Source organism: Hylobates moloch, unplaced genomic scaffold (assembly GCF_009828535.3).
Source record: "Hylobates moloch isolate HMO894 unplaced genomic scaffold, HMol_V3 SCAFFOLD_4, whole genome shotgun sequence".
In the NCBI taxonomy this organism is placed as follows: Eukaryota; Metazoa; Chordata; class Mammalia; order Primates; family Hylobatidae; genus Hylobates; species Hylobates moloch.
In genome coordinates this window covers 43,305,366-43,327,806 of record NW_026652279.1, presented here as the reverse complement: position 1 = coordinate 43,327,806, position 22,441 = coordinate 43,305,366, and positions in this window count along the sequence as shown.

Below are 22,441 nucleotides of genomic sequence, written 5' to 3'. Positions count from 1 at the left end.
TTATAGAGATAAATGCCAACATCAAAAAAGAGGAAAAGCTTCAAGTAAATAACCAAATGATGCATCTTAAATTGCTAGAAAAGCAAGAGAAAATCAAACCCAAAATTAGTAGAATAAAATAAATAATAAATATTGGGGCAGAGATAAATTAAATTGAAATGAAAAAAACTACAAAAGATCAATGAAACAAAAAAGTCAGTTTTGTAAAGAGATAAACAAAATTGACAAATCTTTAGCCAGACTAAGAAAAAAAGAGAGAAAACCCAAATAAATAAAACCTGAGATGAAAAAGGAGAATTAACAACTGATACCACATAAATTCAAAGGATTATTAGTGGCTACTATGAGCAACTGCATGCCAATAAATTGGAAAATCTAGAAGAAATGAATAAATATTTAGGCACACACAACCTACCAATATTGAACCATGAAGAAATCCAAAACTTGAGCAGATCAGTAATAACTAACAAGATTAACGCTGTAATAAATTGTCTTCAAGCAAAAGAAAAAAGCTCAGGACACAATGACTTCATTGCTGAATTTTACCAAACATTTAAAAAGTGATAGCAATTCTATTCAAAATACTCTATAAAATAGAGGAGGGAATACTTCCAAAATCATTCCATGAGACCAGTATTACCTTGAGATCAAAACCAGAAAAAGATACACCCCTGCAAAAAAAAAAAAAAAAAAAAAAACAACAACAACAACAAAAAACCATAAACATTCATGCAAAAATTCTCAATAAAATACTGGGAAGCTGAACTGAAAAACACATTAAAAGATCATTTATCATGACCAAGTGGTATTTATCCCAGAATGTAAGGATGATTCAACATATGCAAATCAATCAATGTGATATGTCACATCAACATAATGAAGGACAAAAATCATATGATCATTTCAATCGATGCTGAAAAAGCATATAATAAAACTCAACATCTCTTCATAGTAAAAACCCTCAGAAACTGGGTATAGAAAGAACATACCTCAACACAATAAAAGCCATATATGACAGACCAACAGCTTGTATCATACAGAATGGGAAAAAACTGAAAGCTTTTACTCTAAAATCTAGAATAACACAAGAATGCCCACTTTCACCACTTTATTCAATATAGTACTGGAAGTCCTATTTAGAGCAATCAGACAAGAAAAGAAAACTGAAGGACATCCAAATTGAAAAGAAAGAAGTTGAGTTATCCTTGTTTGCAAATGACATAATCTTATATTTATAAAATCCTAAAAACTCATCCAAAAATCTATTAGAACTGGTAAACTTAGTGGAGTTATAGGATATTAAATCAACATGCAAAAGTCAGTAGCATTTCTATATACCAACTGTGAACAATCTGAAAAAGAAATCAAGAAATTAGTGCCATTTACAATAAATACAAATAAAATAAAATATCTAGAAAAAAAGGTAATCAAATAAGTGAGCTTAATCTACAATAAAACATAAAATATTGATGAAAGAAATTGAAGAGACACAAAAAATGGAAAAATATTTTGTGTTCATGGATTAGAAGAATAAATATTGTTAAAATGTTCATACTACACAAAGTAATCTATAGATTTTAATGCAATCTCTATCAAAATACCAATGACATTCTTAATAGGAGTAAAAAGAAATTAAATTTACATGTAACCATGAAAGACCAAGAATAGCTAAAGCTACTCTGAGCAAAAAGAACAAAACTGGAAGAATTACATTTTCTGACTTCAAATTATACTACAGAACTACAGTAACCAAAACAGCATGATACTGGCATAAAAACAGATACACAGACCCATGGAAAATAATAGAGAACCCAGGAATAAATACACACACTTGCACCTCATTCATCTTTAACAAAGGTGCAAAGAACATACTTTGGAGAAAAGACAGTTTATTCAATGAATGGTGAAATGGTGCTGAGAAAACTGGAAAACCATATGCAGAAAAATGAAGCAAACCCCCATCTCTCACCATATAGAAAAATCTAAACAAAATGGATTAAAGACTTAAATAAAGGACATAAAGCAATGAAGCTACTGAAAGGAAACTTTGGGGAAATGCTACAAGACATTGGTCTGGGCCAAAATTTCTTGAGTAATACCCCACAAACACAGGCAACAAAATCAAAAATGGACAAATCAGATTACATCAGGTTAAAATGTTTCTGCATAGTAAAGGAAACAATCAACAAAATGAAGAAACAACCCACAGAATGGAAGAAAATACATGTAAACTAGTCATATAACAAGAGATTAATAATCAGAATCCATAAAGAGCTCAAACAACTCAATATGAAAATAATCTAATAATCTGATGTTAAAATGGCCAAAGATCTGAATAGACATTTCTCAAATGATGACATAAAATGGCAAACAAGCATATGAAAAAGGTGCTCAACATCATTGATAACCAGAGAAAAGTGTGAATAAAAACTACAATGAGATAGTATCTCACCCCAGTTAAAATGGCTTTTATCTGAAAGACAGGCAATAATGAATGCTGGTGAGAATGTGGAGAAAAAGGAACATTTGGACACTGTTGGTGGTAATGTAAATTTGTAGCGTCTCCATGGAAAACATTTTGGAGGTTCTTCAAAGAAATGAAACTAGCTCTATCACATGATCCAAGAATCCCACTGTTAGGTACATATCAAAAAAAGGAAATTAGTATATCAAAGACATATCTGTATTCTCATGTTTATTGTAGCACTATTCACAATAGTCAAGAGTTGGAAATATCCTGTGTCCATCAACAGACGAATGGTTAAAGAAAATGTGGTACATATACACAATGGAGTGCTATTCAGCTATAAAAAAATTATGAGATCCTGTCATTTGCAAGAACATGGATGGAAGTGGTGAACAATGTGTTAAGTAAAAGGAACCAGGAACAGAAAAGAGAACTTCACATGTTCTCACTCATTTGTGGGGGCTAAAAATTAACACAGCTGAATCTGTAGAAATAGGTGGTAGAATGATTGTTACCAGAGGCTGGGAAGGGTAGTGTGTGGACAAAAATATAGTTAAAAAGAATGAATAAAATCTATGATTTAATAGCATAATAGGGTGACTACAGTGAACAATAATTTATTATACATTTAAAATAACTAAAAAAGTATAATTGAATTGTCTGTAACACAATAAATAGATAAATACATGAGGTGATGGATACCCCACTTACCATGCTGTGATTATCACACATTGTATGCCTGTATCAAAATATGCCTTTGTATTAGTCTATTCTTATATTGCTAATAGACATACCAGACTGGATAATTTATAAAGAGAGAGGTTTAACTGACTCACAATTCAGCATGGCTGAGGCCTCAGGAAACTTACAATCTTGGCAGAAGGAGAAGCAAACACATCCTTCTTCACATGGAAGCAGGAAGGAGAAAATGCAAGAAAAGGGGAAAATCCCCTTATAAAACCATCAGATCTCATGAGAACTCACTCACTATCACGAGAACAGCATGAGGGTAACCTTCTCCATGATTAAATTACCTCCCACTGAGTCCCTGTCATGACATGTGGGGATTATGGGAACTACAATTCAAGGTGAGATTTGAGTGGGGCCAAATATTATTCCACCCCTGGCCCCTCCCAAATCTCATGTCCTCACATTTGAAAACACAATCATGCCCTTCCAACAGTTCCCTCAAATCTTTAACTCATTCCAGCATTAATCTAAAGTCCAACTCCGAAGTCTCATCTGAGACAAGGCAAGTCCCTTCAGCCTATGAACCTCTAAAATCAAAAGCAAGTTAGTTACTTCCTAGATATATTGGGGGTACAGGCATTGGGTTAATACACCTGTTCCAAATTGAAGAAACTGGCCAAAACAAATGGGCTACAGGCCCAATGCAACTCTGAAATCCAATAGGGAAGTCATTAAACCTTAAAGTTCCAAAATGATCTCCTTTGACCCTATGTCTCACATCTAGGTCACGCTGATGCAAGAGGTAGGCTCCCATGGCCTTGGAAAGCTCTGCCACTATGACTTTACAGGGTACAGCCCCTCTCCAGGCTGCCATCATGGATGGCGTTGAGTGACTGTGGCCTTTCCAGGCACATGGTACAAGCTGTTGGTGGATCTACTATTCTGGGGTCTGGAAGATGGTGAACCTCTTCTCATAGCTCCACCAGGAAGTGCCCCAGTGGGTACTCTGTGTGGGGACTCCAACCCCACATTTCCCTTCCATACTGCCCTAGCAGAGTTTCTTCGTGAGGGCTCTGCATCTGCAGCAGACTTCTGCCTGGATATCCAGGTGTTTCCATACATTCTCTGAAATCTAGGCAGAGGTTCCAAAACCTCAATTCTTGACTTCTGTGTACCTGCAGGCCCAACACCATGTGTAAGCAAACAAGGCTTGGGGCTTCCACCCTCTGAAGCAATGGACTGAGCTGTACATTAGCCCCCTCCCCATGATTAAATTACCTCCTACAGCATTCCTCTCATGACACATGGGGATTATGGGAACTAAAATTTAAGATGAGGTTAGGGTAGGAACACAAAGCCAAACCATACCACCCTTAAATATATACACCTACCAGGTACCTACAGAATTATTTTAAGTGGCCTCAGAGAGATGCCTTGATGTTTTACCATGTGAGAACACATAGAACATGCCATCTAGGAAGAATAGGCTCTCATCAAACACTGAATCTGCTGGTTTCCCAATTTTGGACTTCCCAGCCTCCAGAACTGTGAAAAATAAAATTTTTATTATTTAAAAATAACCAGTCTAAGGCATTTTTATAGCAGCCTGAATAAACTATGACACTAAGACAGATGCAAAGACAGGATATAAATAAACATTATAGCTGTAGGTACCTTAGTGTAAACTAGAACAATACCCAAATCATATGTCAGGAGTCTCCTGGCCTAAGAAGTTATTTGGCCTGGCATTGAACACAATTTCTGCCCATATTGTCTATGGAAGACAATATGCTGATGTTATTATTATGTATGATGATGTGTCAGAGTTAAATTTTCAAGGAAGGAGGTCAATGCATACAAAGAAGGGCTTATAAGCTAGAGAAAATACAGCTGAGCTTTATTTTTCCAGTTCATCTGTGTTTCATTTTTTCTTCTTTTTCCAAATAAATTTGAAGTCACCTTCTAGGATCATTCTTTTTATAAGAATCTTGTGTGGTTATTTCTACTGCTAATTTTAACTTTTGTTTAATCTGGGGGAGGTTATTTACCCTTTTTAAACTTCACTTTTCATTTATTTATCTTTAAAGTGCTCAAATAATAATAGTTTGAATTATATTTTTATCGAGCACCATAGTCATTATTAGTAGGATTTCTTTAGTTTGTAACTAAAATATCTTTGAGAACATTAGCAGTGGTTTAATCCTCTTTATATTCTAACTTTAGAGTGCAGTATTAGTTACATTTCAAGTACTCAACATATATAAATAAAAGCATTAAGCTTAATGACCAAAATATAAATTTGCTAAAGACTATCTCGGATAAACAGAGTTAGGAACAGAGTTGATTGCTCAAAAGGTAATACTTCTAATAATACAATTGTTCTTCTCCTTCCACAGAATCTGTGCCTATGGCAATGGGGCCACCACATGAGAGCTGTATGTCTTTGAATAGACAGTGAAGCAAAATTTGTCCAAGTTGGCTTCACAAAGTCATCACATGTATTAGTCCTAAAATGATATTAATTGTTTGATATTGAAAAACCAAGAGCTGATTTCTGACAAGCCTTATTTGGAAAGACAATATCATCTCTCTTTTTTCAAATTCCTAAAATATTCATGTGAAAACAAATTTGGACCATGATGTGACTGGAACCAGAACTGGGTAAAGGGTTGTATCCTGGGCTTTACACTCTCTTGAGACCCCCATATCACAAATACACAAAATATAAATTTATTGAAGAAAATACGGGTGACAATTGGTAAACACGTAGCTTTACCACAGCAAAATCTACTACCTTGAACATCTGCTCTTGTAACTAATAATTTTCTAGCTCTAGGAAAACACCTCTATTTCTCTTGCCTTAAAACGAAAGACAAATACATCTGAGTGCTTTGAAGATTTGTGAGTTGTGTTATTGCTTGCTTTTTGAAGAGAAAAACAGAAACTGTTCAAAATATTGGGAGGATTTGAATGGTAGTGGAGCATAAGTAAGGGAAAAGACAAATTAACTTGTCAAGTCCTTTTTCTCAGATTGCATGATTACCACAGATTCTTGCTTATCAGTGGTGCTAAGAATCTGTGTTCTTGCTTCTCTTGATATAATTTTGGGTTCTAGAGGTACTCATGAATTAGCTTAAAATTTTAATAATTGCATAGGGAAACTGAAGGAAATTTTTCCATGTTCATGAATGAATGAATACTGGCCTAGAACAAAGCTCAAATAAGTGTTAAGAGGAAAAGAAAGAGAGTGGAGATAGAAAAAAGAAAGCATAGAAATACTGTTTATTAGGCTTATGGGATACTATAAAAGCAGGTTATTAAAAGAAATGTATAGCTACAAATGTCTATATTAAAAATTAGAAAGATCTCAATGCAGTAACCTAAACTTCCACCTTAATAAACTAAAAAAAGAAGCACAAATTAACCTAAAGAAAACTAAAAGAATGAAATAGTTATGATTAGAGAATAAATTAATGAAATAGAGAATAGAAAAATTATGGTGAAAAATCAGCAAAACAAAAGTTGATTATTTGAAAAGATCAATAGAATAGACAAGCCTATAGCTAGACTATCCAAAAAAAAAGAAAAGAATGAAATTATAAAATCAGTATTAAAACAGCAGACATCAATAATGACCTGACAGAAACAAAAAGGATTATAAGGGCACAGTATAAATCTCTGCATACCCACAAATTAGACAACTTTGATAAAATGCAAAATTTTGTTAAAAGACAAAAGTTACTGAAACTGACTTAAAAAGAAATGAAAAATATGAATACACATATAACATATAAGAGATTGATTTAGTAAATAAAATTGCCATTAAGAAAATCCCAGGCAAGATCGCTTCACAGGTGAAAGATATTAAAAGAATAATTAATACCAATACTTACATATTCCTTCAAAAAAACAGAAAAAGAGAAAAGAATACTTCTCAACTTAATCTATATGGTGAGTATTGCCCTCACAACAAAACCGCACGAAAAGACTAAAAGAAAAAGAAAACTCCCAACAATATTCATTATAAACATAGACGTAAAAATCTCAACAAAATACTAACAGAATCCAACATTTTAAAATAATTTTATGCTACAATCAAATGGAATTTATTCTAAGAATGAAAAATCTGTTTAATATCCCAAAGTCAGTCAGTGTAATAGACCATATTCATAGATTAAAGGACCAAAAACACATGATCTTAACAGTAGACATTAAAAAAAGAAGCATTTGGGAGAGTTTTGTCACCAAAATGACGGAATAGAAGCAATCCAGCTTCACTCCCCACCCCAAGCCCAAGAAAGCCAAAAACAAATACCCAGCACCAAGATTATCACTAGCAATATCTCAGAAGTCAAGTCTAAGGATGAGACAATCCCTGGGGCCACGGAGAAGTGATAAAACTCCAAGCAGATGGTAAGAGTTTCAGACTTCTATATTTATGATGCCCCTTGTTTAATATACGAGGCACTGCACATGGAAAATCTCCCCCAGACTCATAGTTTCTACACTGGAAAAAGTAAGATTGAGGTAGACAACCAACTTCCCCAAGATTTGATGTTCACTTTCAGGAGAACTGTTTCTGCCTCACTCAAGGAAAGCATTGAAAGTGCCTGTGGAGAGAAAAACCCCTTAGGGCCACCAGAGACAAACAGAAGAGGTGGATTACCATCCACAGCCCATAAAAACTCTGCTCTGTATCTCCAAAGGAGCTGTCAGGTCAGAATGGGCTGTTCATCAGCATCATGCTATAGTAGGCATGTTCCATTGGTCTCCCGGGCACAAACCCCTAGATAGCCCTCCCACACAGCTGGGGTATCCTCTATGGGACCTACTCCATCTGGGACAGATAGCATTCCAAAAGTTTTCTACAGCCAAGGCAAAGTGGAGCTTAAGGTGCCATCCAATGCCAAAAAAAGGATGTAGTCATTTAGCACAAAGGAAATTCAACAGGTAAACTGCAAAGAACTTCTAAGTAAATACATCCAAGAAAAACAAAACAAGCCAGATAGAGAAGACTGGAATAAATAACTAATTATTCAATATGAAGATATGCCCACAAGAAACAGCAGCAGGCAGGCATCCATGACCCCCCCAAATGGACAAAGCAAGAAGCCAGTGACTGACCCTAATGAGGTAGCAATGTGTGAGCTCCAGATCAGGAATTCAAAATAGCAATTTTAAGAAAACTCACAGAACTCCAAGATAACAGAGAATAACGACTCCGAAAATTATCAGATAAATTGAACAAAGAGGTTGAAAAACAAAATAGTTAAACAAATCTCTGATGTGAGAAATACATTAGCTGAACTGAAAAATGCATTAGTGGCATTAACACCAAAATGGATCAAGCAAAGAAAAAAAATTGTGAACTCAGAAACAGGCCATTTTAAAATACATAGAAGATAAACAAGAAAAGAAGGGAGAAAACGAATGAAGAAAGCCTACAAAATATAGAAAATTACCTCAAAAGAGTAAATCTAGAAATCATTAGTGTTCAAGAGGGAGTTGAGAAAGAGCAAGGAGTATAAAGACTATTCAAAAACTAATAACAGAAAACTTTCCAAACATAAAAATATATTCTGGTACAAGGAAAGTCAGAGATCACCAACAGCTCCAACCCAAATAAGACTACCCCAAGGCATATAATAATCAAATTCTCAAAAGTTGAGGACAAAGGGATAATCTTAAAAGCAGTGAAGGAAAAGAAACAAATAACAAAATAACATATGAAGGATGTCCAATTCACTGGCAATAGAATTCTCAACAGAAACCATACAGGGCAGGAGGGAGTGGTATGACATATTTTTTTCCAAAGGGAAAAAAAACCAAAAAACAAAAAAGAATACTGTACTTAACAAAGCTATCCTTATTATATGAAAGAGATATAAAGTCTTTCCCAGACAACAGCTAAGGGAATTAATCACCACCAAACCCAACTTACAAGTAATGCTAAAGTGAATTCTTCAATCTGAAAGAAAAAAAAATAATGTTCAGAAAGAAAACATTTAAAGGTATAAAACCCACTCATAAAAGTAAGTACACAGACAGACTCAGAATAATCTAATACTGTAACTGTGGTGTGCAAACCACTCATATGTTTAGTATGAAGACTAAAAGGTAAATTTATTAAAAATAACAGTAAGTACAGCAATTGTTAAGAAATAGACCATATAAAATGCAAACTCAGGAAACAAAAAGTCAAAATGTGGAGGGATGGAGCTATAGTGAAATGTTTTTTAGTTTTTTCTTTATTTCTATTCCATTTTGTGATCAAGGATAAGTTGTTACCTGTTTAAAAACACTCAACAAACTGGATGTAAAGGGAATATACCTCAAAACAATAAAGGATATATGTGACAAACCCAAAGTTAACATCATGCTGGATAAGGAAAAAATTGAAAGCCTTTCTCTAAGATCTGGAACAAGACAAGGATGCTGATTTTCACTCCCTTTATTCAATAAAATACCGGAAGTCCTTGCCAGAGCAATCAGACTAGAGAAAGAACAAAGGATATCCAAATTAGAAAGGAAAAAATCAAATTATTCTTGTTCATAGATGACATAATCTTATACTTATAAAAACCTAAGGATGCCATCAAAAATGGTTAGAACTGATAAATAGGCCGGGCGCGGTGGCTCACGCTTGTAATCCCAGCACTTTGGGAGGCCGAGGCGGGCAGATCACGAGGTCAGGAGATCGAGACCACTGTGAAGCCCCGTTTCTACTAAAAATACAAAAAAATTAGCCGGGCGTGGTGGCGGGTGCCTGTAGTCCCAGCTACTCAGAGAGGCTGAGGCAGGAGAATGGCGTGAACCCGGGAGGCGGAGCTTGCAGTGAGCCAAGATTGCGCCACTGTACTCCAGCCTGGGCAACAGAGCCAGACTCTGACTCAAAAAAAAAAAAAGAACTGATGAATAAATTTAGTAAGGTTGCAGAATACAAAATTAGCATACAAAACTCCATAACGTTTAAATCTGCTAACTGTGAACAGTCTGGAAAAGAAATCAAGAAACCAATCCCATTTATAATTGCTACAAAAAATATAAAATATCTAGGAATATATTTAACCAAAGAAGTGAACGTTCTCTACACCGAAAAGTATAAAACATTGATGAAAGAAATTGAAGAGGATACAAGAAAAAGGAAATGGATTTCATGCTCATAGATTGGAAAAACTAATATTTTTTAAATGTCAATACTATCAAAAATGATTTGCAAATTCAATACAACCCTATTAAAATACCATTGATATTCTTCACAGAAATAGAAAAAAAATTCTAAAATTTGTACGAAACCGCAAAAGACTCCAAATAGTCAAAGTAATCCTGAGCAAAAAGAACAAAACTGGAGGCATCATACTACTGGACGTCAAAATATACTACACATCCGTAGTAACCAAACTGCATGATATTGGTATGAAAACAAACACATAGACCAATGGAACAGAACAGAGAACCCAGAAATAAATCCACACATTTGCACCTCACTTATTTTCAACAAAGGTGACAAGAACGTACACTGGGGAAAAGAGAATCTCTTTAATAAATGGTGCTGGGAAAACCAGATAATCATATGCAGAAAAATAAAGTGAGACCCTTTCTTCATCGTAAACAAAACTCTAATCAAAATGTACTACAGACTTAATTAAATGTAAGAAAGGAAGCTATGAAACTAGTAAAATAAAACTTTGGAGAAATGTTATAGGACATTGGTCTGAGCAAAGATTTTTTGGGGGAGTAAACCTCAAAAGCACAGACAACAAAAGGAAAAATAGACAAATGAGATAACATTAAGCTAAACAACTTCTGAACAGCAAAGAAAACCATCACAAAGTGAAGAGACAACTTATAGAATATGAGAAAATATTTGCAAACTATTCATCTGACAAGGGATTAATAACTAGAATATATAAGGAATTCAAACACATATCAAAAAAAAGGTCTGACTTAAAAACAAGCAAAACGATAGACATTTTTCAAAAGAAGATATATAAATGGCCAAGAGGTATATGAAAAAAAAAAAAAAAGGACAACCTCGCTAATCATCCGGGGAATGCAAATCAAAACCACAATGAGATATCAACTGCAGCTAAAATGGCTATTATCAAAAAGTCAAAAAACATCAAATTCTGGAGAGAATGCAGATTAAGGGTAATGCTTGTAAACACCATTAGCGTGAATGTAAACCAGTGTAGTCATTATGGAAAGGTAAGGAGTTTTCTTTAAAAACTAAAAATAGAACTACCACATGATCCAGCAATCCCACCACTGGGTTTATATTCAAAAGTAAGGAAATCAGTATGTCAAAGAGATATCTGCACTCCCATGTTTATTGTAACACTATTTACAGTATCTAAGACATAGAATCAACCTAAGTATCCATCAGTGTATGAATGGATAAAGGAAATGTAATATGTATACACAATGGAATATTACTCAGCTGAACAAAAGAATGAAATCTTGTCATCTGCAGCAACAGGGAAGGAACTTGAGGTCATTGTGAGCACAGAAAGACAAATATTACATGTTCTCACTCATAAGCGGGAGATAAAACACTGGATCTCATAGAGGTAGGGAGAAGATGGTGATTACCAGAGGCTGGAAAGGGAAAGGGGGAGGTGAGGATAAAGAGAAGTTGGTTAAATGGTACAAAAATACAGTTAGATAGAAAAAATGAGTTCCAATATTTGATAGTATGAAGGAAAACAGTTAATGATGTATTCTACATTTCAAAATAACTAGAAGAGAAGAATTGTAATGCTTCCAACACAAAGAAAATATAAATGCTTCAGTTGATGTATATCCCGATTATCCTGATTTGACCATTGCACATTGTATACAGATATAAAAATATCGTATGTAACGCATAAATATGTACAATTATCATATATCAATTTTAAAAAGAATGAATTTGGGCTTCTACCACACATGATGCACAAATATTAACTAATAATTAATAATACACACACATGTAAATGCTAAAAATATAAAACTCTTAGAAAAAGACAGCAGTAAACTTTGTGACCTTGGGTTAGGCAATAGTTTTTTAGATAAAACACTAAAAGCACAAATAAAAAAATAGATTAGTTGAAATTCATTATAATTAAAAACTATTTTATCTGTAAAGAATACCATAAGGAAAGTGAAAACACACAGAAGGAGAGAAAGCATTCAGAAATCATGTTACCTATTAAGTAGCTGGTATTCAGAAAAAATACATAAGAAAATTTTGCAACTCATTAATGAGACAAATGACACAACTGACAAATAGGCCAAGCATCTGAATAAACATTTCCCCAAGTAAGACACATAACTCGTCTAAAACACATAGGAATATGCTTTATCATTTAGTCTAGGCTTTATGGAAATACAAATGAGTATCACAATTACATACCACTTTATATCTACTAGGATGCTTAAATTAAAAGCACAGACAATAACAAGTGTTGGTAAGGATGTGAAGAAATAGAAAAACGTTATATTGCTGGTAGGAATGTAAAATTTTATAATTGCTTTGGAAAACAGTTTGTCAATTCCTCAAAAAAGCAAACATAGTTACCATAAGACTCAGCAATTCCACTCCTATGTATATATCCGAGAGAAATAAAAACATACATCTGCCAAAAATAAAACGTGTGCACAAGTCTTCATAATAACATGATTCATAATAACCGAAGAGTGAGATCAGCCCAAATATTAATTAACTGAACAAGGGCAAAACAAAATGAGGCATAGCTATAAAATGCAATATTATTTGGAAATAAAAAGAATTAAACACTGATTCATGCTCCAAAGTGAATATACTTTAAAAGCATTATACTAAGTAAAAGAAGCCAATCACAAACAACACGTATCATATGATTGCATTTCAAATATATATAATCATATGGTATGTGGCAATATAAAGTGACTGAGAATAGATTAGTGGTTTCCATGAAGTAGAGGGAGGTAAGATTGGGAAATGACTGCTAACAGAAAGGAGATTTCCTTTTGGAGTGAAGAAATGTTCTAAAACTGGATAGTAGTAATGGTGCCATAACCTTGTAAACATACTTAAATGACCAAGTTGTACATTTTAAAAGGGTAAGTTTGATAGTATGTAAATAGTAACTTTGTTATGCACAAAAGTGCATTGTTAAATAAAAGTATCTTGAAGAAGAACCACACAGGGAGAAAAAGAATATTTTTAAAAGGTAAGAAATAAGGCTAAGTTTGCAACTGAATGCCACTGGTTCACATTTTTCATTCATAATTTAAGATGTACAAGAAAGAATTCTGGTGTGAATATTTGATAAATAAGTTTTTAGAAAAATGAAAGAGATGGCAATTTTGGAGTGTTCTTTCAAATTTTCCATCTGTTCAACTACATAGACTGTCTCTTTAATTTTTCATGGAAGTTTATTATTAACAGCCTCTTCTTTCTGAAATTAAAATTATGTTGGAAAATATGGAATTAAATTCTGACATTGATCACAATAAATAGGTCCATCATCAATATGTACTTTGACTTAAAGTTTAGTAAAATCTCTCAATCAGCTTTCTTTCTCACAATAATTAAATGTTTGTGGTGTTTTTGTGATTTTTTAAAAATGTAATGTCTGGTAAGTTAGCTTCAAGGAACTCTGTTATTTCCCTTCCTAACAATGGCCTGTCACTGCCCATAAGTTGGGAACACTAAAACACAGTGGAGGGCTGTAGTCCCAGCTACTCTGGAGGCTGAGGCAGGAGAATTGCTTGAACCTGGGAGGTGGAGGTTGCAGTGAGACGAGATCGCGCCATTGCCCTCAAGCCTGGGCAACAGAGCAACACTCTGTCTCAAAACAAAAGAAACAAAATGTTAGGGTGGAGGAAGTCAAGAAGAATGAAGGTGAAAAAAATAATTATTTTACTGGCTATTTTTTCAAATCATATTCTTCACCATTGTCAACTTAACTGTCTTTAGAAGTTCCAGCACTGATTTGGTGCAACCCAGAATGCTGATGCAATGATAAATTACTTTACACATGTAACACAAAATAGAACAAATATTTTTCCCTCTAATGAATTCACCCCATTTAAGTTGCAGCATCAGGAAGCAAGAAAACTGAATCCATAATCCTCCAAAGTCACTGGTTTAAATGTTATCCAAACCCTGACAGTTAAGGAGGCAAATAGTAAGTGTCTGACTTTGAGCTCAGTCAATAATAATGGCCACTGTCTTGCTCACAGGAGTAAGTTCTTCCTGAGACACCAAGAGAGAAGGAAGGACATGAAAAAAATGATAGTGAAATCAATAACAGACATGTAACAGCAATCACATTAAATGACACTTTGCTCCATCCTCTTAGGCAAAAATGTTTTTGTTGATTTTTTTGTTTGTAGATTTTACAATTCTTGTATTAACATTAACACACTTTTCAAATCTTAGGGAAAGGTGTTTTCCTTTCTATTCTTGCATGCATAGTAATATATGCAAAAACAAGCATGCAAGAATAGAAAGGAAAACACCAAAAAAGAAAGCCACAAGGGTAGCTTTCCCTTATTGCATATGTTAAAATACTGTAAAACTTATACAATCAAAATGATGTGTTACTAAAAAATGAATAAACAAATATGCCAGTAAATAGCATAAAACGGCCCAGAAATAATCCTAAGTGCATATGAAAAGTTAGAATGTCATAAAAGTATCATCTCAAACCACTGGGACAAAGATAGACTCTAAATTGTCCTGGAATGGCTAGTTATTTAGAAAAAGACAAAATTGTATCTTTACTTCACACCACAAACTAGAGTAAGTCCTATTGGATCAGGGACCTAAATGAAATAAACTGACTAAGCTCAAAGTCAGACACTATTTGTCTCCTTAGCTGTTAGGGTTTGGAGAAATTACAGTTGAATTCCTTTTAACTTTTGTGTAGGGAAAGCTTTTTTTTCTTTTTTCTTTTTTTTTCTTCTGAGATAGGATTTTGTTCTGTTGCCCAGGCCAGAGTGCAGTGGTACAATCTTGGCTTACTGCAACCTGTGCCTCCCAGGCTCCAACAACCCTCCTACCTCAGCCTCCTGAGTAGCTGGGACTGTGGGTGCACACCATCAGGATCAGATAAATTTTTAATTTTTTTTTTGTAGAGACAAAGATCTCACTATATTGTCCAGGGTGGTCTTGAACTCCTGGGCTAAAGTGATTCTCCCACCTCGGCCTCCCAAACCGTTGAGATTACAGGCATGAGCACCAGGGTCCAACTAGAAAAGTCTTTCTAATTAGGATTCAAAATCCACAGAGAGCAAAAGATTGCTATATTTGACTACATAAATTTTTTTAAGTATTTGAATGACAAAATAAATATAAAATAAAATAAATACAAATATAATACAAAAGTTAAAAGACATTGACAAACTGGGAGAAAATCTTTGCAAAATATATCACAAATAGATAATATCCCTAATATATAAAGAACTCTTAAAAATTGAGAGACAAAGAACCAAGTATCTGATGGAAAAATGGGGGAAAGGTAGCAAAACAACTCAAATAAAAAGTGAAAAGCAGTCCTTTAAACATGCCAAAAGGTATTCAAAGTCACTTATAATCAAAGAAACGTTAAGACGTGGTTCACATCTGTATTCTCAGCACTTTGGGAGACTGAGGAGGCCGGATCCCTTGAGCCCAGGAGTCAGAGACCAGACTAGGCAACATGGCAAAGCCCCATCTCTACAAAAAATACAAAAAATTAGCCGGGTATGGTGGCGCATTTCTGTAGTCCCAGCTACCTGGTAGGCTACCTAGTAGTAGCTACAATGAGCTGTGATCGCATCACGGCACTCCAGCCCAGACAACAGGAGTGAGACCCTGTCTCAAGAAAAAGAAGAAAAAGGAATGTTAATAAAAATAACACTTAAATATAAATTTGGCACCTATTAGATAACTGAAAATTGTACAAGTATGACAATCCACTCTGTTGGTGAGGTTGTGGAGAAACAAGTACTCTTATATATTTTTACTACGAATGAAAACTGGTATAATTTTTTTTCTTTTTTTTTTGAGATGGAGTCTCACCCTGTCACCCAGGCTGGAGTGCAATGGCATGATCTTGGCTCACTGCAACCTCCATCTCCTGGGTTCAACCGATTACATTATATGTAATGTTATTCATTATAGCATTGTTTGTAACTGTACTTGGAAAACAATCTAAATGCCTATATGAGGAGAATGGGTGAATAAACTCTGGCACCCACAAAGCAGAATACTATACAGCTATAAAAAAGGATGAGGCAAAACTCTATGAACGGATAGGGAGTGATTTCCAAGACATAAAATCAAATGCAAAAGCAAAGTGCAAAATTGTACCTATACTATATGCTGCCTTTTATATAACAAATAAAAGGATACAACAAAATATATAGGAATCTGCTCATTTGTGCAAAATGGAACACTAAAAGGATAAACTAGAATCTAATGAGAAAGATCACCTACAGAGAGTAGGTAGAAACAGGTGGAGAGAATAGGGAAATGAGAATGGAGGATCAAGAGTGAGAAGGGGAATGAAACTTCTCTGAGGATACCATCTCCTGGATTGGAACATTTGACCCCAACTACCTCACTGCTAATTTTTAGCATTTGATGCTTCTAAAAAAATAAATCTTGCATTTTATCCAAATTTTGTAATTTATCTCACTGAAGAACTGATTCTTTTGAACTTTTAGTTTCAAGCATTCATGTGCACGTTTGTTCTATAGGCAAATTGTATGTTATGGGGGTTTTGTGTACAGATTATTTCATCACCCAGGTAATAAGTATAGTACCTAATGTTTTTTGCTTGTTAGTTTGTTTAAGTTCTTTATACATTCTGGATATCAGAGATTTGTTGGATGCATAATTTGCAAATATTTTCTCCCATTCTGTGGGTCATCCATTTACTCTGTTGATAGTTTATTTTTCTGTGCAGACGCTCTTTAGTTTAATTAGGTCCCATTTGCTAATTTTTTATATTGTTGCAAGTGCTTTTGGTATCTTAGTCGTGAAATCCTTGCCAAGTCCTATGTCCAGAATGGTATTTCCCAGGTTATCTTCCAGGATTTTTATGGTTTTAGGCTTTATATTTAAGTTGCTAATCCATCTTGAATTGATTTTTGTATATGGTGTAAGAAAGTCCAGTTTCAGTCCTCTGCATATGGCTAGCCAGTTATCCCAACACAATTTACTGAATAGGGAGTCCTTTCCCTATTTTGCTTTTTGTGTGTGTGTGTGACTTTGTCAAAGATAGTGGTACATGTGTGGCATTATTTCTGGGATCTCTATTCTGTTCCATTTGTCTATCTGTTTTTGTACCAGTACCATGCTGCTTTGATAACTGTAACCTTGCAGTATAGTTTGAAGTTAGGTAACATGATGCCTCCAGCTTTGTTCTTTTTGCTTAGGATTGCTTTGGGTATTCAGGCTCTTTTTCAGTTCCAAATGAATTTTAAAATAGTTTTTTTTTTCCAATTTTGTGAAGAATGTCATTGGTAGTTTGACACGAGTAGCATTGAATCTGTAATTGCTTTAGGCAGCAGTCCATTTTAACAATGTTAATTCTTCCTATCTATGATCATTGAAAGTTTTTCCATTCATTTGTATTATCTCTGATTTTTTGAGCCGTGTTTTGTAATTCTCACTGCAGAGGTCTTTTACCTACATGGTTAGCTGTATTCCTAGGTATTATATTATTTTTGTGGCTATTGTGAATGGGAGTGTGGGAAGAACTGATCTTTATTACCTATTATTATCAATGTCCTAAACATGACTGAGAAAGGATCTGTTTATCTAACTGATTCTTATACAGATTTCCATATAGTTATCCTGTTTCACCTCACCTGGCCCTCCCCCTGCACCTTCAGAAGTATTTGGTGCCTGGAGTTCCTGAGGTGTCCGTGGTTCTGTCCTACAAATCATCTGGATCACCTTCCTCTTAACTTAGGTTCCAGTTTTCTTTTGTTTATTATGTGCATCTATTTTCTAGCCTCGAAAATTTATCTTCTCTTCTGTACTTTTTGTTCATGTGAGTTTACACATTTCTTATTCCTCAGGTATGACTGTAGTGGAGCCTTGAAAAAAGTGGAGATTAACCTGAATTTTGTATTTCTTTCTGATGGCCTCATAGGCAGTGAGAGCACTTCAACAAGGTGATCAATGACAAGGGTTCCGAGATAAGGAAATTCCACTGGTTTCTTGAGTTTACAGTGTTCCTGTTGTGAGACAGTAGATCTTAGTGTTTCAGAGCATGGTCTCTCCAATTTCCAAACTGCGTAGCCTCTGTGCCTAAACTGCCTCAGAATTAAAATGGATATAATTATAGTATCTACCTGCTAAGTTTCTTTTGAGAGTTAAATGACTCAATACCTGTAAAAAACACTTAGAATAATGCCGGCCACAAAATAATTATTCAATATGTATTAGTTTGTATTACTTTTGCCAAAAAGCTCAAAGAACAGCAGCAATCACATCTATCCTCAACCAGCACAACCAAACAACCCACTGAAATCAAGACAGTGTCAGGACATTTACCGGTCATTTGTGCTGTGAAGTATTAAACACCCAAGGCCATCTCACTAGTTTTTAATTTGGTGCCTAATTTTCTCATATCTATGGTGATACATTTAACTGCTATGAGGAAGAGACATGTAGTCCATTTTCTGATTATTTAATTTGTTTCTAATCAATTCACTATATATTCATTGATTATGCAAAGCACCGAGTTAGGTATATCGGCAGATAGAAAAATTTATAATTGTGATTGCCTTCTAGGAACATATAAGAAGTGATAATAAGTGAAAGACTATATTTTATAAAAGATTTGAATTATAGTTAATGGCTAAAAATAGAATAGCTAGAGGCGATATAGGATTATTAAAATCTACTTGGAAAATTGAGTCATAATATTTCCATTGAAACTTTCCTGAATTATTTGAATAAATTATGCATTGCCAGAGATGGATTTGTCATGAAATGAATGGAACTTTAGGACTCAGGGACCCTCACTTGCATGGAGCTCTTACAAGGCCCTAGAAGAAGTTCCAAAAATGTGTTCACATGTTCACACATTTATGGAAAATTTGGAAAAGAAAGATAGTTTAACCTTAATCAGTAAACACCACTGTCTCTCTACACTCTTCCCTTTCATCACTCTTCCCTTGTGACAGATGGCACTAGAGTGACTGTCGGCATTTTGGCAATCTTGCAAAGGAAATTTCAGAGGAGGATATATTTCATTTGGGTTTAATGGGATGTGTATTATGTGGTTCACAATTGGTTCTGTGTATAGTGAGCTTATTGTTAACCATCCAGGTATAGAAATGGATTTCAGAACACTTGCACCTCTCACTGTTTGAACTCACCCGGTTCCATGAAACAAATGGTATTAGAGTTCCTGTTCTATGAGCATGCCCTACATCTCTCAGTATTGGAAGTCAGAATAATAGAGAAGAAATAATGTTTGAAATCTGTGTGATCAGGAGGCAGCCTGTGGAAATTTCTTACAGTCATCAGTGGTATAAAATTAGAAGCAGTGCATTTAAATCTCATAGAGCCTAGAGAAAACAAAAATTGCTACCTGACTGGAATATACTCAGTAACACAGCACTACAATTATAAACATATAACACATTTTTAAATGAGAATTGGGCACAAAGTTGAACTGCCCCAAATTCTTTTGTTTATAGGGCACATTCCTCTAACAGTGCTACAAAGAGCCAGGACATCAGAATGTGAAGTTGTCTGCAATGTGCATCTCAAGGTATTGGAATATATCTTAGCATATCTGATGCATGTTGGCCTGAACTCTCTGACACATTCAGACAAATCAGTGAGTGAAATTGCTACTAAGGCAACAAAACAGCCAGAAGAACCAAGTGCTCCAGTGACAAAAACTCCCATGCATATTGATCAGTAAGGCAATGTATGCAATTTAAGAGTAATGTGATTACACAATTATGTAGCTCAATACAATATAGCCGCATTTTTTAAATGCATTTAATTTCCTTTTGTTTATGCCTTGATTTCAGATTATATATACATTTTATACTTATGGATCATATCAAAAGTCAAAGACTTACAGAGGTGTGCAAGGCAACTATGCAGTTAATAAAGATACTGTGTTTTAAATGTGGTATCTGTGGTATTTGTCAGCATTTTGTGATTTGCAAAATTTTGTGACTTTTTTATTTTTCTAAATATATGTTACTTTCACATATAATTGTGTATTCACAAGTTGCTCTTCTTCAAACCCACAATATAGAGTCATTGTGAGTTTGAGAGTGATTTGTATGTGTATAGCCCTTAGTACAATGCCTACCTCACAAGTTCTCAAATATTTCTAGCTCTAAGTATTGTGTATAATCAGCAGAGTTCCTGTCATACAGTAGATTCTAAGAGCTGTCTCCTTCCCTCTTCACTATCTTGAAAAATGTATGTGATTGCTGTGGAACTCAGTGGCTCCATTGAATTACATAACCAGCTTTAACCAAGAAACTGGACTACGTGATATTTTAATGTTTTTCAACTCTAAGATGTCACTAATGTATGCCTGGCCAAGAATTGTAAGTTGGTAGAGTCATATATCACTCTAGGTATCAGAATGCTAAGATAAGAAGCATAGCTTCAAAACTTTACAAGAACTTGGAGGGTACAACACATACAAACTTGAATGGAATGATTCAAAAATATAAAAGAAAAACAACAAATATCCTATTTATTATTTATTCAAAATCTGCCTTTTTTATTGTTTAAAGCTTTTCCCTTTCTTTCCTCTATCCACGCCCATGCTAGTTCTAATATCCCTTTTATATTATTTTGAAATGCTAGTATTATTTTGTGCTTTAGAAATGCTTTTCTATATTTTTACAATAATAATTTTCTTTTAAAATCCTAAAATGGCTTCATTTTTCTCTAGATACACCTCTGTAGTTTCTCTCCTTACTGAGCTACTTGAGATATCTTTGTAAATTTTATCTTTCACTCCAAGTCTTTAATAACTGCCTTTTTATTCTTCCCTGTCTTTAGTGTGTAATTCCCCCCATGTCATTTCTACTCCATTTTCTAACATCATCGACTGAACTATTAAATAGAAACACCCTCTAGGAAAAACTAATTGCTTGGGGAATTTCTATCCCCTAAAGCCAATGGGAAACTTTTGGAATCTCCTATTCGAATCAAGACTGAAATCCTACCTCAATCAGAGATAATTATTAAACTAAGCAAGAGGATTTCAATAGTCTTCTCAAATTGATCCCAAAGATGCCACCTCCAATGCTGCTGCCTCATTCAGTTTTAGCCACTTTCAATTAACTAAACAGCATAAAGCACTCCCGAGGGACTAGAAGCAAACAAAATCCAAATTACAAACAAGCAGAAATATCTGAAGCAATTAAGCCTTTGGTGGCTTAACTCCAGGGTGCCCAGAACTCTTGTTCAAGGCCAAGGACCCAATTGGAGTAGGTATATTAAGTCAGTTCAATCTTGTGAAGCAGCTAATATCTATTAAATTCAGGTGGTATAGACAGTCACATTTCATAATTGATAAGAGAAAAAAGAAACCTATGGCCTGAATGATCTGATTTAACACTCTCTACAGCCCAGTTCTACAAGGTAATGTACAAATTTCCACTTCACTTTGCAAACGTGACCTCATTTACTTCCTAGCTTACTTAATACAATACTGTAAAACTGCATTTTATAACTTCTAAAGACACCATCAAATAATCTAGGCCAAGCAGTTCTTTAAATGTGTGTGCCACCAGAAGAACTAAGCAGTTCCCTTACATGTAATTTGGCAAATTTAAAGAAGAGTCAGTGGAGAGAAGCGGATAAAAAGGAGAGCAGCAGTTGGAAAAACTAAACAGAAAATGAAGCAAAGAAGTATATGCTTGTAAGTGGTTGAAGTAATGAAGTGATTGTAAAAAAAAATAAAAAGTCCTCAGAGTGAATCCCAACAGCTGTGAATATCTGAAGATAGGGGTCAGGGAAGCATTTCAAAGGTGCTTATGTTTTGACTGTGCACTGGATTACAGAAGTCTTCTGCCAAGATTCAGCGAGGGAGGCATACGTGAAGTCCCAATTCCTCCTCCCTCTCATTCTTCCCCCTCCGCTCCCGGTGTTATCATTGGTGAAGCAGCAGCAACTGAGGGAGAGTTCTGGGACTGAAGAGGCTTATCTGTAATAGCAGCTTATCTATTGCAAGCAGTAAACCTTGAAGTTAAAACTAAAGGAATTTTAGCCTTCCTGCCATTTCTCTTTTTTTTTCAACCCTATTCCAGTTTGTTACTAGCCTCTTTCCC